The sequence below is a fragment of the Ailuropoda melanoleuca genome, chromosome 1 (genome assembly GCF_002007445.2).
Source record: "Ailuropoda melanoleuca isolate Jingjing chromosome 1, ASM200744v2, whole genome shotgun sequence".
Classification (NCBI taxonomy): domain Eukaryota; kingdom Metazoa; phylum Chordata; class Mammalia; order Carnivora; family Ursidae; genus Ailuropoda; species Ailuropoda melanoleuca.
The window spans coordinates 42,171,728-42,184,499 of record NC_048218.1 but is presented as its reverse complement, the minus strand read 5'-3'; the positions used below and the strand labels follow the sequence as shown (position 1 = coordinate 42,184,499).

At 33.4% G+C, this 12,772-nt stretch overlaps 1 non-coding gene across 1 annotated transcript; it reads right to left on the bottom strand.

Annotated features, from left to right (window-relative positions):
* Nucleotides 1–11,926: 11,926 nt before the first annotated feature.
* LOC117795497 lies at nucleotides 11,927–12,034 on the bottom strand. The gene has a single exon (XR_004619549.1). It is a non-coding gene; the product is annotated as a U6 spliceosomal RNA (small nuclear RNA).
* Between the last annotated feature and the right edge of the window lie 738 nt (nucleotides 12,035–12,772).

Below are 12,772 nucleotides of genomic sequence, written 5' to 3'. Positions count from 1 at the left end.
CCGCTTCCCGGCACCTGAACACTGCGGCTCCCTCCCCCTTCTGTTTCTCTTCCAATATTTGTGTGCAGTTTCATGGCTCCTCGCTTCGTACCTCAATACTCAGCGCTGGAGATGTTCATTTGTAGAGATACAGATGTATCTTCCTGTGACTCAGGCTGATTCCGTGGATGTTCAGGCTGGTATGGTACTTATCCAACTTGACTGGCTGAAAAAGTGGTCCCCTACTCCTCGGCCATCTTAACTCAGAATCCCCTAATTTTTAATTAACATTTAAATCGTTTTCAAAGTGACTGTATTATTTTGCATTCCCACTTGCAATGTATGAGAGTTTCAGTTACTCTGTATCCTTTTTTTTTTTTTTTAAGATTTTATTTATTTATTTGACAGAGATAGAGACAGCCAGCGAGAGAGGGAACACAAGCAGGGGGAGCGGGAGAGGAAGACGCAGGCTCGTAGTGGAGGAGCCTGATGTGGGGCTCGAACCCATAACGCCGGGATCACGCCCTGAGCCGAAGGCAGATGCTTAACCGCTGTGCCACACAGGCGCCCCTCAGTTACTCTGTATCCTTGACAGAATTTGGCAAAATTGTTGGAAATCAGTCGACCACATGTATGGATTTATTTCTATACTCTTTATTCTCTTCTATTGATCTATATGTCTATCTTTTTTGCCAATACAAGCTGTCTGTTACAGCTTTCAGTTGTATACTGAAATAATGTAGGTTAAGGCCTATAACTTTTTTCAATATATTTTGCCTATTCTAGTTCCTCTAGAAGAAATTGTTGATTTCTATAAAAAGAAATTCAGCCTGCATTTTTATTGGGATTGTAATATATCTATAGTTCAGATTGATGACATTTCCACCTTCACAATGTGGAGACTTTCACTCCATGAACATAGTACATATCTCTATTTATCTAGGTATCTTTTGATTTTTTTCATCAGTGTTTTGTACTTTCCAGCATACAGGTCTTTGTACGTATCTTAATAGACATAACTATTTCATATTTTTGCATTATGTAAAATGGTACAATAAAATTTTAAGTTTTCAATTAGTATTTAAAATATAATTGATTTTGGCATAATCACCTTGCAAGCCTGACATTTTTAAATTTACTTATTAGTTTGAATAACTTTTTTTTGTAGGTTCTGTGGCATTTTCTACATAGATAGACATGTTATCTGTGAATAGAGGATTTTATTTTTTTTTTTCCAGTATGTGCTCCTTGTATTTATGTTTCTTGCCTGATTGCACAGGCTAGGACCTCCAGTATGATATGGAAAACTGTATATCCTCACCTTGTTCTAAGCTTAGTTTTTCACCTTTAGTTGTGACAATCCATGTAGTGTGTGTGTGTTTTATTGTTTTTGATACTGTTTATCAGGTTGAGGATATTTTCTTCTATGCCTAGTTTCCTTAGACTGTTTATCATGGATAAATGTTGACTTTTGTTAGAGAACTTTGCTGTATCTATTAAGATATGTGTTTTCATTTTTGTCTGTTAATATGGTAATGTACATTGTTTGATTTTCAAATGTTGAACCAGCCTTATAGTCCTGGGATAAACTAAAATTGGCTATGATGTATTATGTTGTACTTTTTATGTATTGCTGGATCTTATGTTTTATATATTGTTGTATTTTAGTGAAGAATTTTGTATGTTTTTTCATGAAAGACATTAGTCTATAATTTTTTTTTCTCATTAGGTCATTGAATTTTGAATTAAGTGAATGGTAGTCTGTTGAAATAATTTGGAAAATGAGTCTTTCCTCTTTTGTTTTCTGGAAGAGTTTGTATAGAATTGGTACTGTTTCTTCTTTACATCTTTGGTAAAATTCAATTAAAACATGGACAGAAGACATGGATAGACATTTTTCAAAGAAAACATACAGATGATCAACAGACACATGAAAAAATGCTCAGCATCTCTCATCATCAGGGAAATATAAGTCAAAACTACAATGAGATATCACCTCGCACCTGTCAGAATGGCTAAAATCAACAGCAGAAGAAAAAACAGGTGTTGGGGAGGATGTGGAGACAGGGGAACCCTCTTACACTGTTGGTGGGAATGCAAACTAATATAGCCACTCTGGAATACAGTACAGAGGGTCCTCGAAAAGTTAAAAATAGAATTTCCCTACAATCAAGAAATGGCACTACTGGATAGTTACCCCAATAATATAAAAATACTAATTCAAAGTGATACATGCACCCTAATGTTTATAGCAGCATTATCTACAATAATCAAATTATGGAAACAGTCCAAGTGTCCATCAAATGATTTATGGATAAAGGAGGAAGTGGTAATGGAATATTACTCAGCCATAAGAAAGGAATGACATCTTATTTGCAATGACATAGATGGAGCTAGAGAGTATTATGCTAAGTTAAATAGGCCAGTCAGAGAAAAATATCATATGATGTCCTTGTATGTGAAATTTAAGAAATCAAACAAATTAGAAAAGGGAAAGAAAAGAGAGAGAGAGGCAAACCAAAAACCAGACTCTTAACTATAAAGAACAAACTGATGATTACCAGAGGGGAGGTGGATAAGGGAATGAGTTAAATAGATAATGAGGATTAAGGAGGGCACATGTAATGAGCACTGGGTGTTATATGAAAGCGCTGAATCACTATATCATACACCTGAAATGAAGATTACAATGTATTTTAACTAATGGAATTTAAACAAAAACTTTAAAAATAAATAAATAAATAAATAAATAATAAAATTTTGGTAAAATTCATCAGGAAGCCCTGAGATTTTCTTAGTTTGAACATTTTTAATTACACATACAATATATTTAACAAATATAAAACTATTCAGATCATTACTTTTTCTTGAATGATGATTACTAATTTGGATCTTTCAATAATTATACCATGTTGTCTAAATATTCAAATTTATGGACATAAATTTGTAATATTTCCTTATTATACTTTTAATATTGGTAAAATGGTAATATGGTAAAGTATGATGTGATTTCTCCTCTTTCCTTTCTAATATTTGTAATTTATGTATGTATGTTTTTCTATTCACTATGATGAGAATTTTATCAATTTTGGTGGTTTTTTCAAAATCTGCTTTTGGTCTCATTGATTCCCTAGGTGGTTTTGTTTTGTTTTGTTTTGTTTGGTCTTTTTTTCAGTTTTTAGTTTCATTAATAAACTGTTCTTTAATATTTCTTTCCCTCTGTTTCTTCTGGGGCTAATTTGCTCCTTTTTTCTTACAGATTTTAAATAAGCTTAGGTCATTAATATGAGGCCTTTCTTTTAATTAAGCATTTACAGCTGTCATTTAACTTCACATCACAAATTTTAATACACTGCACTTGTATTTTTATATAATTCAAATATAATATTCTATTTACTCTTTGATCAAATAATTATTTAGAAATATATTTTAATGTATGGGACCTTTTAAATATCTTTCTATTATTAAGTTCTAGTTTAATATGTTATTGTCTATCTGTGATTTAATGACAGTGAGATCCAATCCCTATGAGTTAGTGATAGATTGGCCTATGCATCTGGGAATATCACTCCTGAATCTATACTCCACATTGTAACAAGTAGACATAGACAGATATTGTGAGGAGTCATCCAATACACCTTGACTTCTTTTCAAGATACGCTAATAATCTCTCTTCAATCTTCTCATAAGCAATTGTGAATGACCTAAAACCCAAATCTGGTCTTTTAGAGAAAACATCAGAGTAAAGTTTCACATCCTTGTGGAAAGAACTCCATCAGGTATTGATACCAATAAGGCAGTGATAACTAAAGGAATTTTTCTTGGATTCATCTCTCTCAATTAAAGAGGCATAAATAATACTCAGAGTACTGGAAAATTGTCCCCACTTCTAGAACCCAAGCAGAGGTTCTTACTCCCATCCCTTGAAAGCAAATGGCTTTCAAAAGGAAACCACCTCCGCCCAAGGTCCTTGGGACAAGATCATAGATTGTGCTTTGACCTGGATTCTTTATTTATTTTCTTATTTTATTTTCTCTGAAAATGGTCTCAAGAAATTTTAAATCTTTTTATGTATAAGGCTTCTAACTTAATACCATACTTGCCTCCTTAGTCACTCTTTGCTTGAGTTTACTAACTGACTATAATCACTCAAGTACTGGCTAAAGCGTATAGCCAAGCTGGATTTGATCCATTAACCTTTAAGACACACAGAGTTTCTCTCAATTCCAGTTCTCTGTAATAGATCATTAATGTCCTGGGTATCTAGACTAAACCATTAAATAACACTTTATCTATCTATCCTCTATCTATCTATCTATCTATCTATCTATCTATCTATCATCTATCTATCATCTATCTATCTATCATCTATCTATCTATCATCTATCTATTTTTCTATTATCTATCTCTACCATCTATCTATGTATTTTTTAAAAAGATTTTATTTTATTTATTTATTTTAGAGAGAGAGAGAGAGAGAGTGCATGAGCAGAGGGGAAAGAATCTCAAGCAGACTCCATGATAAGCACAGACCCCTTCATGGGGCTCCATCCTATGACCCTGAGATCAAGATCTGATCGAACACCAAGTTGGACACCTAGTTGACTAAGCTACTCAGGGGCCCCCATTAAGTGACACTTTAGATGGAGAATACCACAAATGAGATTTTCTGGGTATGGATTTGGTTGTTTATATGATTATTCTCAGTATACCACCAAATTAAAATTCTCTAGCTTTACTTTATGCTTTAGTTGGGAGCTCATTGCTGGAGAGTTTTACTTAATGTTCCATTTTTATCCTTTAGGCTTTCCTTACGAGCTCACTCTTCAGAAAGATTCTCTCTTCTTTCTCTTGTCTTGCCACTAGTGGTAGACTGTTATTGCATGTTTCCTGGTGCTTGCTAGGCATTTTGGGGTAAGGTGTTTTCTGTTTCATTCACCCTCAAATGTATTTACAGCCCATGTCTCTGAGTCTTGGCAAAGGGGCTCTAGTTTACCCTGCACCTATACAATGGTTGAATACCTCCAATTATCTGGTCCAAAGAGGGTTTCCTGCCCCTTCCAAGCAGCAGAGGTATTTTGTTTTATCCTCCTATCTGTCAGTCAAATAGATCTTTCCACACTGCTTTTAGGGTGACAGAGTTTGCTGACTCATGCTTTAAGGCTCTGTAGGGAAAATGTTAGTGAAGGATACGGGCTGTAGCTTGTTCTTTCCCCCGCAGTGGCTGATGGTTTTCTCTCCCAGGTCTGCACCAAGAAGGAGGATTTCTAAGTTTCTTCTAAGTGCTGAGGTTTGTGGAGAGGAGGCTGTGAGTGAGTGTGAATTTCCCTTTTGTCTGTGCCTCCAAGGGTTTCTAAAGCCTCACTCTAGCCTGCCTTCAACCTGTAGCAATTTATTAACAATTTTGGTTGCATTATTCTTATCAGCTTTTATGGTGCCTTGCATCTCTTCCTCCAATGCTCTACCCTAGATGAGTAAATGCTTGCCTCCCACCTCTCCTTGATAGAATATGGCCTTTATTTCAATTTCTGGATAGATTTCTTCCTAGGAATTTAACTCTTTAATGAGTTAAGGAAAAGTTATGATTTTGTTGAGTATCTAAATTTGTTTTACGTGTAGTGGAAGAAAGGCTCTTTCTAGTGCTCAATTATTATTTTTAATAATATTAGCTGACAATTTTCAGGTCTCTCTTCAAAATGTTTTAAAAACAATAAATGCTGATTATCTTATTTGGAAACTTATTTTAATCAGTGTTTTGCTACTCATATTCTCATTTCTTAATATAAAAACAAGTTTTTTTTTAAATCTCCTGTGTGTGAATCTGTAGGGTTAATGATCAGTGGCAAATTCTGCTATTCCCCCCATAATATGGGAAAGATTCATTGTGAAAGAGCAGAGAAAATAGGGGAATGAGCATGAATATAGATGCTTAAAGAAATAACAGTTTTAGAGACTATTATATTTGAAGGTTGTGTACCTGGATTTGAATCCTTTAAAATTATGCAAGACACATTTTCTTTAGAAATCTTTCCATATCTCTAGAGATGAATCAACTGATTTTGGAGAGTTATGAGTTAATTAATGCAAAGGTTGAGCCAAACATCTGTCACATCATTAATTTTGAATAAATATTTGCAATTTTTATTATTAAGAAAACCAGTGCAGTAGTGGATTAGAATGTCAAGTATGAAGAAGATGAAATGGTGAAATAACCTAATTTGCAGCATTCTGATGATATAGATTGATTTAATTACATAGTTCAACACAACTGGAGAGATAATTGTCGAATATTCATTACAATTTTTTGTATCTTCTGAAGTATCCAGAATAGGTTCATGGCAAATAAATGATACTTGATGTTACCAGAAGTTATCAAAGATAAATATAGTCAATGTTTCTCACTGAAGTGATGTTTATGTTTTCTGAGTAACAGGTTGTAGAAAAATTAATAATGTTGCTTTTTGAAAATTAAGGATCCTGAATTCTATACTCGTTTTACTAAGAGACTATTCCATTTATTCATAAGTATTGGACAGATGGATACCTTCAAAGGACTAAAATATTTTAAAGTTCTTCTTCTTTCATGCATGTATTCAAGCAATTACTTAACTGAATCCCTGAAATGATAATTATAAATGATGAAAAAGTTGACCTTGAGGTAGGTGATGTTATGAAAAGCCATAAAACTATTTTCCACCTTTATATGACTCTTATAATTGAATCAATTTTGAAGAAGTAGACATCTCAGGATATTCATGAATAAGTTAACTGCAAAATATGCATTCAAATTAAAAAATAATAATATATAATTGATAGAATTGTGAAGTACATCCATCTAAATGTTCACATAAGTCTTTCCAAAACTGTGATTTTAATACAGACATAATACATTTATGATCCAGTTCACTTGTTTAATGAGATAATTTCTGGAGTATGTGATTAGGGATGCATCACTGGTATTTAAAAGGCTGCTTATCTTTCCCAAACACTTAATTTTAATGACCCAATGGCCTTTCCATAAATAGCTATAAGAATCTCAGCTATATGTTGTTCTAAATTATCAACTACTTGTGTCTCCTCCTTCTTATATTAAAATCTAAGTTTATTATAAGCCAGTTCATTTAGTCACCCCAGTTACAGTCCTCCAGTTTTTTTTTGGACAACTACTGTCCTTCACCATCGCAACATACATATCTAATAAGGCATTAACTTCTATTAACTTTTACTACCTGGATATTTTTCATAGGTCATTATTCTTCATTCACTCACCATTGAATTAAATCATACCTGTAACAATCTTATTTGACATACTGAAACAAATATGTTTGCTCTGTGGTCTCTTTGCACTAGAATTTATTATTATTCAATAAATCCAAAAAGCATGATTACATTCTTATGCCTTTGAATTGCTGTGTGATAAGAAGAGAATGAACAATCCCACTACAGATGTAACTAGTCTTGCAAGCATTTCTGCCTTTCACAGATTTATTTCCTACATTTTCTGTTTTCGTTGTATTTGGTATACATTTCTATTTTAATAGTTCTAGTTCATATTACGTTTAGAATATAAGGTCTTGAGAGAGAAATTTTCCTTGTTTTCATCCTCAGTGCAGAAAAAGTAACTAATACAAGTAATCATTCTTTTTTATTTATTCAATTTTATTTTGTTTTATTTTATTTATTTTATTTTATTATTTTTTTAAAAGTATTTATTTAAATTCTAGTTAGCTAACATACAATGTAATATTGGTTTCAGGAGTAGAATTTAGTGATTCATCACTTACATATAACACATAGTGCTCATCACAAGTGATCTCCTTAATACCCATCATCATTTAACCCATTCCCTTGCCCACCTCCCCTCCAGCAATCCTCTATTTGTTCTATATAGCTGTCTATTTTATGATTTGCCTTTCTCTTTTTTTCCTTCCACATGTTCATATGTTTTGTTTCTTAAATTCCACAAGAGTGAAATCATATATTTGTCTTTCTCTGACTGACTTTTTTCACTTAGCATAATACACTCTAGCTCCATCTACATTGTTCTGCTCTTTTATCTTTTCTAAAAAATGAAATGGAAATATTGTTATAAATAGTGATTTTCAGTGAATGTCAAAAACATTAATGAGTGATTTTCAGACCAACAGGCTTCAATGTGAATATACGTAATCATTAATAAGAATAGATTTTATTATACATGCATACTTTATTATTAATAAAAATATTTAGATTTCACACCTTAAATTTTACAATAATTTGTATATGTTCATACTTTAAGACAAAGATTGACAAACTAGAGCCCACAGACCAAATATAGCTCACCTCCTGTTTTTTTAAATAAAGCTTCATATAACCATTCTGCTTTCATGCACAGTTGGGTAGGTGGAATGGAGACATTTGACCCACAAAGTGTAAAAATATTTTTTAGTTAGCTTTTTAAAGAAAAATTGTGATGACCCTTGATCTATAATTTTGTTTTGGAACCTAAGGTAAAAAAAAACTGAGTTATTCCTTGAGGAAATGGGGATAAGTTTTAATTTTTCATTTGCAGTGTTAGATTTTTACAAAAGAAGCTCCTATTTATTTATTTATTTATCCAAATGATAACTTCCTAAAAGTCACTTTCCATTAGGATTTTCAGGGCAGACAGAAACATGCTAAACGTGAGTTTAGTTCAGTTTGTTTTCAAGAGTTTTTAAAGAAGAGTTCAACATTGTCTCTGAATGTACTCAAGTGATCTCAAAAAAGACAATAAATCTTAAATGTTATCCCCTAATAATATAGTGGGTAAATCAATTTCTACAGAAGATAAGTATATAGACACACACACATACACTCACATACACACACACACACACACACACACACACATTCAGGTACATACTTTCCCTATCAACAGTGAGTCCTAAGCAAGTTTTCCTGTCTGTATTCTTGCCTTTTACTCAGGTATTCATGACATCCCACAAAAGCATAGCATCCCAAAAGAAATGGGAAAGCTAAATCAAACTTGATACAAAACCGATGATCTCCATCCATGGAGCATTTAATTTTCAAGACAGAAAAAAAGTGGTTGTAATTTCTTAGTAAGATTTAGAGGACGCCCCCCACATCTGAATTCAACTCCAAAGGTTCGAGTTTAATGCAAATGTGGATATCTAAAATTCTACGAGTTTAAGTGGTTTTGAGTTCTGTAATGATAAGTTTGAGCATTGTTCTCAAAGGAAACACTTCCTGGCAGAGCTTCAAGGAAAGAATATGTGATTTCAGGGAGTTTAGAAATTCTTATTGCATTAGGTTTTCATCATTCTGTGGGATAGACCTGTTGTCAGTGCTATGTCAAGAAGAGTGACAGATCTGTATCCACAGCTTTTGCGAAAGCCTAAATGTACGAGGCTGTATACTTTTAACATAGTAATATGTAACTTTCTTAGGCAACAAATACAATAGCAATATCAAAACCCAATTTTTTTACCCATTTTTTATTCTGTCATAGTTAAAATATATAGCATGTTTATTTATTATCATTGAAATAAACATTGGCTACTCTCAATTTTATTAAAGAAGTTGGTGAATATAAATAGAATATCAAGCAATTTTTTCTATCTTGGAGAAAAAGGGATATTTTCATTGGTGGTTTTTTAAAAATGGAAACACTCTCAAAATTGACCCATTAGCAAACAAGGCAGTATAAATGATGCAGTGATATTCTATGACTGCTGTCCTATCTTTAATTTGGGGGAGTGTAAATTGAAGGCATATATTACATATGTTTTCACAATGAATGAAAATATTTATGTATGTAACTAAGTGTAGTTTCCTTATCATACAGTAGTATTAAACAAAAAGTCCATCAATTTTTATGTGGAAAACAATTTTGGCTGTTTTATTATTTTAAAAGAGATGATATTGAACATCTCTAATATGCAGAAACTTAGTTTTCTTAATATTTCTTTCTATTTGATTAATTTTATAGGTTCCAAGTTTATGGAATAAATACACTCAAGGTATCAATACATTTTCATTCATGCCATTTTTATTAATATAGTGTGCTTATTGATCTTTAGTATAGTTTACTAATAAAGAACACACAAAGATACTATGAACATTTAATTTCAGCTTTGAGAGACCCTACAAGAAAAGTGACACATAAACTATTGTGTCAAGGGGGAAAGTTGGGGTTTAGCCTACAATGTATCCAGGGCTTACGCTTTTCTGGTTCTCAGGTTATGTCCCGGCTGAAGTAATGTATAATGGGTTGGCTTCCAGTGAAATTATGGTATAAATAAGCAACTCACCTTACTTTTTTCTCTATCAAAGAATTATTTATATGACTATTTTCCATGTATGGTGGAGGGATAAATTTGAGGGAGGTGTTAAGAAGAGAAAACATGCTTACTATTTGGAATTTCATTGTCTCTGTAACTTCTAATTAACTTGATTCTTCTAACTCTGATAGATGTTTGATTGGTAAGGCTTACAATTATGAAAAACAAAGTGCAGGAAAGGTAAAGATGTTATATTTGTTCAATATTTGATAAGGAATCTGTACACATCTGAACAAGGATATGAAACAACACAAAACATGAAAGCAAGTGTTGCCATTAATAATGGAAGATTAGCTGAATTCATCCAAAAGAAAAGTATTCTGATAAATTATTGGATTATGGAAAAAAGAAAATTGGGCTTCTGAGTTGTACTTGCACAATACACATGCCTGGAGAACCTGAAACACCAAAAAGAAAGAGAAATTCTACAATTATGAAAATAAAGTATAAAACATAAATTGTGGAACTTGAATTGCTGGTTCAAATATTATCCATATTTGAATGGTTTCAATACATGTTACCAAATTCTTCTTGCAAAATACTATACTGATCACATTCCAATCATCAGTGAGAGATGATTGTTTCCAAAACATGGTATACACTACCTTAATTAATTTTTTTAAATTTTTTCATCTATTTTTTTCTTCCATGTTTTGAGATATGATTGACTTATCATTGTATATTGTGCTAAATGCTAATATATTAAAATTATCTTTGTATACTCCCATATACATTGTCTTTTCTTTTTTTAAAATCTATTCATATATTTTTTTCATCAGGATATTGATATTTAGCCACTGATTTTCAGTAATTTTTATTTGTAAAATAGTTTTTGTTTTTTATGTATATTTATTTTATTAGTACTTTATGATCTTGTGAATTAATATATTAAAATTGTTTTTAAAGTTCTGTGGTAGAGAAGTCAAATAGAAAATAATGTTGCCTCTACCCATATTAATTAGTTTTAATTTTGGCTGCATATACCAGAAGTAACTCCAGGTAACAGTGATTGTAAAGAGATAGTTTAATTTCTCTGCCATATGTGAAAGTACTGACACTGACATGAAGGCATGGTGGTTGCACATGTTTGTAAGAGACTTAGACTAAATCCAATTGTCTGTTGTGTCATTTAAAGACCATGACCTATGCTTTGTTGATTCAAGATGTCCTTTGAGGATCTACATTAATAACTTGGTGCTTGGTGCATTCAATTTCTTGATTTTTGCATACTTTGTAAAACTATTTGGTCACACTATATTTTCTTTATACATAAAGTTGCAATCACATGTGTGGTGGGGGGAGGGCAGGATTCACAGAAAGCAGTGTGGAGATGGGCAGCATGAGCCTGACTCCACACCACTGTGTAATTTCTTTTCCTTTCTTTCTCTTTTTTCTTTTTTCTTTTTTTTTTAAAGATTTTATTTATTTTATTTATTTGACAGAGATAGAGACAGCCAGCGAGAGAGGGAACACAAGCAGGGGGAGTGGGAGAGGAAGAAGCAGGCTCATAGCGGAAGAGCCTGATGTGGGGCTCGATCCCAGAAAGCCGGGATCACGCCCTGAGCCGAAGGCAGACGCTTAACCGCTGTGCCACCCAGGCGCCCCTCTTTCTCTTTTTTTCTTTCTTAATGGAATGCTTCACAAATTTGCATGTCATCCTTGCATGGGGGGCCATGCCAATCTTCTCTCTAGCATTCCAATTTTAGTGTGTGCGCTGCCAAAGTGAGCACACCACTGGGTAATTTCTATTGTCAAATGCTGTTCTTCCTGAGGTGGCATTTAAAATGTGACAGAGGCCAATCCACGGGCTCCTAGGAGCCTGGGCTGGCAGTGTCTCTGGGAAAAACAACCCTCTCTTTGATGCTGGAGCAGAAGAGGTGGAAGCCCAGGCCTCTAAAGTGTGAGGAGGTGACCTGTTGTGTCTAATAAGTACATCTGGGATGCAACTTCTGAGCCCCAATCCAAAGCTGGCTTTACTCCCTTGATGCCGGTGCTTCTGCATCTCATGCATGCACCTGGTTGTCTGCCCTCCCGCATCATTTCATTGTCCTCCCACCCTAGACCTGAGGTAGGTCAGCACTTAAAGGGATGAGCAGGAAGCTTTGGTTTATAGTTGTAATTCTTTGGTCAAGTAAATTAGACAATGCCAAGAGCTATGAGTTTCATCCTTGTAGAAAATATGGGCCTTAAAAGCTGAGAGAGTCACTGTTAGAGGGCTTTGTTGAGGAAATAAAACATAGTATTTATAAAAACAAACAAACNTCATCCTTGTAGAAAATATGGGCCTTAAAAGCTGAGAGAGTCACTGTTAGAGGGCTTTGTTGAGGAAATAAAGCATAGTATTTATAAAAACAAACAAACAAATAAATAAATAAATAAGGTTGTGATCAATTTGCTAATATTAGGTAGGCTCATGAGTGAGAGTAGCCCACTTAAGGACTTTAATCTAAGTGGATGAGGTGGCAGGG